Here is a 4,686-nt window from a genome sequence, read left to right as displayed (position 1 = left end):
TGAATCAAGAAAACTTCTTTTGAGATTTACAAAAGGGTTTGTTAATCCTGTACAAATAAAAACAATACCACATCATTAAGATCAAAAATCACCAAATAATAAACTTTACAGAGAGGAAAAAGAAAAAGGAATATGATATCAAAGGTATCAAAATATTTGTGGATGTCAAGAAATTTCGTGATGAGAAACAACGAAACAAAAAAATGGAAATACGAATTTTCCTAATATTACATTCTAAAAATAAGATAATAAAGAAAATATTTATTCTTAGAACGTAAAAGATGCGCTAGATTTTGTTTGACGGAAATATTTTCGCCTTTAATGTGGCTATGATAAAAAAGACATTCTCCATTCTGAAATTATTGAAAATATGTAAATTTTCATATATTAATTAATATCATTTCCAAAATACCGTTCATTTTTTTCTTTTTTAGAATTTTTAACCTTGGTCGCTCTGTATATAAAGCGCTTGAGCCAACACCGAATCCCATTGTTTGCACATTGCTTTTAGTTTTGTTAGGGTTTCGTTATTTTTGTTTTTCTGTTTCTTTTGCATTACATTTTTTTGTCTAATGTATTCGTTTTTTGTTTTCCATAAACCTCAAAAGTGTGTTCCTTGGCTGCGGCAGTGGGAGTTAATGAGTATAGAAATGGTTATGGTGGACGTGATCATACACCTCTTTGTGGACGTGATAATAGACTCATGCAAGAATCGTGAAATCATGTTTTCAGGTATTCTTGGTATTTATTATTTTGATTATGTTTGAAGATATAATTCCTCGCACGGGAAAGTCGCGGTTAAAGGTTGTTTATTTATGGAATTTTTAATGTTTTTTCGATTTATTAACCATGAATTTTAACCGAATTAGGATTTTACTTTCATTAGGGTTTCGTTATTTTTGTTTTTCTGTTTCTTCCGCTTTACGTTTTTTTGTTTAATGTGTTCGTTTTTTGTTTGGCATAAACCTCAAAAGTGTGTTCAGCGGATGCGTTAGTGGGATTTAATGAGTATTGAAATGGTTATGCTGGACGTGATAATAGACTCATGCAAGGTATAGAATCGTGAAATCATGTTTTCTAGTATTCATGGTATATGTTATCTTGATTTTGTTTGTAGATATACTCCCCGCATGGGAAAGTCGCATTTAAAGGTTGTTTATTTATGGAATTTCTAATGTTGTAATCGAGTATATATTTCGATTTATTAACCATGAATTTTAACCGAATTAGGATCTTGGTTATTGGTTTTGGGATTGTTTCTATGTTTCAGGTTACTATTGGGAATATGATCGACGTACACCCACGATTTTCCTAAACACCCAATTACATCTTTGGAAATAAAAAAGAAAAAAAAGGGATATTTTGACTTTGGTGCCCATAAAATGGTATACCTTTGCATTTGGTGCCCAACTTTGTCCAACTTTGAGTTTGGTGCCCAGTCAACCGATTGACTTTGTTTGACCATTGTTGATCATCCATTTTACACTTAAAATTGTGAAACTACTAGACGAATGCATGAAAGTTATTTGTTATCCAAGAATGGTTGAACGTAGATGAATGCAAAAACTATTCGAAGGACCTTGAATTTTATAATTCTAAGTGTAAAATGGTTGGTCAACACGGCTAAACAAAGTCAATCAATTGACTGGGCACCAAACTCAAATTTGGACAAAGTTAGGCACCAAACCAAAGGCATACCATTTTATGGGCACCAAAATCAAAATATTCCAAATAATTAAAACAATAAAAACATCAACAATGGTGATAATGAGATCGAACCACCAGAAAATACATGATAATGAGGAGGTGTTAAAGAAGATCTATCATAAGTTACTACAAATTTTAAGAATCGACTATGGGGTGTCGCTTCTTTACTTTCTCATCCTTCTTCACCCACTCCACGAAATACTTCGATTTATCTCGAATATTTTAATTCAGAAACCTCTGATTCAACAAAAGTTGTTGGAATTATAAGTGATTTTGCAGCAATTAGTGGGGGACGGGGATATCAAAATTGTCTATCATAAATTCTTCAGTATAATATTTGAAATTTCTTTAAATTTTCTCAGCTTGGTTCGTCCAATGAAGATTTAGCTGGGGATGTGATGTTTTTAGTGTTATTGATGATATAGTAGCGTTTGTTAAAGCACTTCTCAGTTGAACCCACAAGTTTTGGTATTTCAATCTTGTTACAAAATTTTAGATAACCAAAACTATTTCTTGATTTAAGTCTAAAGTCGCTCACGGAATAATATTTGATTTAGGTAGTTGAGTCTCAAAATTCATCGAACACCATTGAAGATTGAAAGTTGAAGATCACACGAAGATGCCAGCGAGTACTTCATCAACAGAGTTAAGTGAAAACTGATTATCCTATTTGATTAATTGTTTTCTACCTATCTCTGTTTTAAGAAAATGTCGTTTGATTTAGTAATTAATTTTGTACAAAGAAAAATCATATCATAAAATTAGCTTCTTAAAATTATCTTGTGAAGTTTCAAGTTCAAGCTTTTTGTTGACTGCTTTCTAAACTAGGACTCAAGCATACGAAAGTCAAAGGACTTACCGCATTCTAAGTTGAGAACAACTCTAATTGTTCAATTAACCATGTATGTGCAAGAAGCTCATAAAAATCCAAGTTGCAATTCTAACCAAGATTTATGAGTTCGTAAAATAGGAAAATCTTGGATAATTATGTGATCTTCAATTTGAACTTGAGTTCACGAACTACTTTTCGTAGTTCGCGTACTGTACAATTTTTGGTGGTTTCTATTAACACCAAACGACATTGAGTTCGAGAACCATAAATATTAGTTCATGAACCATATCAATATTGGACACTTATGAACCTGTAACTATCTTAATTGTTCGAGAACCATATTGTTTAGATCACAAACTTTAGGGAACGTTCTTTATTGACAGATACATGTGTGTACTTTCTTTTTTATATTACAAGTCAAACTTCTCGGATGCTTACGGTGTCCGTTCTTGTTTCCATGATATTGCGAGTAAGTTACTTAGTTTCCTAATTGATTAAAGCTAACTCTAGAGGTACCTTTTTTTGGAAAATACTTGGTTAACAATCCCTGTATCCTTTATCAAAGGAAAAAACTCTATTACGAGAAAGTTCTAGCTGATGGAACAAGTTTACTTCGGAATATTCATAGCAGTATTGAGATTACTCGGGACCAAAGTAATTTGTGACATGGAAATTGTCGGAGTAAATGCTTGGTTGAACCTACATACCTTGGTATGTCAAGTATAGTCATATTTTTGTTGGCAAAACTATTTGTTGATTTAACCTACAAAATTCAGCTTCGTTTTGGAATAAATTGGACAGTAGAGTCTTCGTATATTCCAAGTTACTCTGACATATGAAGAATTGAAGACCATACAAGATATGAATTTGAAGAAGCTTTATCGCGGTAAGTAACGAAGATTAGTCTTTCTTATTAAACTCATTTTCATCATCTATATATCAACCATAACAACTTTAATAGTTGATTATAATTTAAAGAAAATGATATCATTGATTAACTTCTTGCCAAGTATAGTGATGTTTTAATTTCTAAGCACTTGCTTGTTTAGAACTCGAAACTAAGATTACGAGAAAACCACAAGGGTTAATGAAAATCTAAAGGCCTGCAAATTCATTCTTTAGTTTGTAATGTTTTGTTTTGGGAGTCTACTACTAATGATTTTCAATTGCTTGGGCTCACAAACTCATGAACTAAGTTTGTGAATCAATAATCTTGTAGAACTTAAAATATAACTAAATAAAGTCTTTGAGTTTGTCAACCTAAATACAGTGAGTTCGCAGACCTACTCTAAATAAATTCTCGAAGAACTTTTGTCTTTTGAGTTCGCCAACCTATTACAGTGAGTTCCCGAATTATAAAGTAAAAATTTCTCTTAAGTTATATTGTCGTTTGAGTCCGCGAATCTTATACAAGGGAAGCCTCCTGAGTATCGGGAACATTTGAGTTCGCCAACATAAAGAGAAGAATTCACAAACCTAACAAGATATGGTTCTCCCGAGACTTTGCATAATTGAGTTTGTGAACCTAAACAGATGAGTTGGCAAACCTGACAAGAATAATGTTCTACTGAAGCCTTTTTGTATTTGAGTTCTGAACCTATCTATTTGAGTTCGTGAACCTACAAATCCAAAGTTATATACTTTTTCTATCTTGGTTCACGAACTTGACTCTTGTTTGGTCATGAACCTAAATATTAATGAGTCGGTATATAATTAACTCTAATATATGTGGACTCATTCATTCTTCTTCTTTGGATTTGAAGGTGAATTTTCTACACACTTACGAATTGCTATTTGTATAGCTATTTCCTTTGACTAGAAACTATAGTTATTTTCTCGAAAGTTGGAATTTATTTTTGGTAGCAATTATTTTCATATAATTCACTTGAGCTAACAATTGTCTAAAATTTCAAATCATGGAAAGAACCCTGAAATGGAGAGGGTACCAAGTACACCACCAATTTTTTTCTTTCGTGAACCTATATACTTATACAATCAACAAGTATAAATCAACAAAGATTATAAAACAAGTTCCTTGGATGATCGATCTCAAATATAAATATCCACGAACAACCTAATATGTAACCAAAATGTACACGAACCGAATTCCCACAAGAACAAGTCTTGTAATATATTTTAAGATACAA

General features: G+C 32.0%; 1 long non-coding RNA gene across 1 annotated transcript; it reads left to right on the top strand.

The window, feature by feature from the left end:
* The first annotated feature begins 472 nt into the window (after positions 1-472).
* Positions 473-1,255, top strand: LOC113278488. Its single transcript, XR_003325544.1, has 2 exons — positions 473-732; positions 975-1,255. It is a non-coding gene; the product is annotated as an uncharacterized LOC113278488 (long non-coding RNA).
* The last annotated feature ends 3,431 nt before the right edge of the window (positions 1,256-4,686 follow it).

Source organism: Papaver somniferum, chromosome 5, assembly GCF_003573695.1.
Source record: "Papaver somniferum cultivar HN1 chromosome 5, ASM357369v1, whole genome shotgun sequence".
NCBI classification, from domain to species: Eukaryota; Viridiplantae; Streptophyta; class Magnoliopsida; order Ranunculales; family Papaveraceae; genus Papaver; species Papaver somniferum.
Note: the sequence above shows the minus strand (reverse complement) of the source record. Positions and strands in the feature narration are given on the sequence as shown.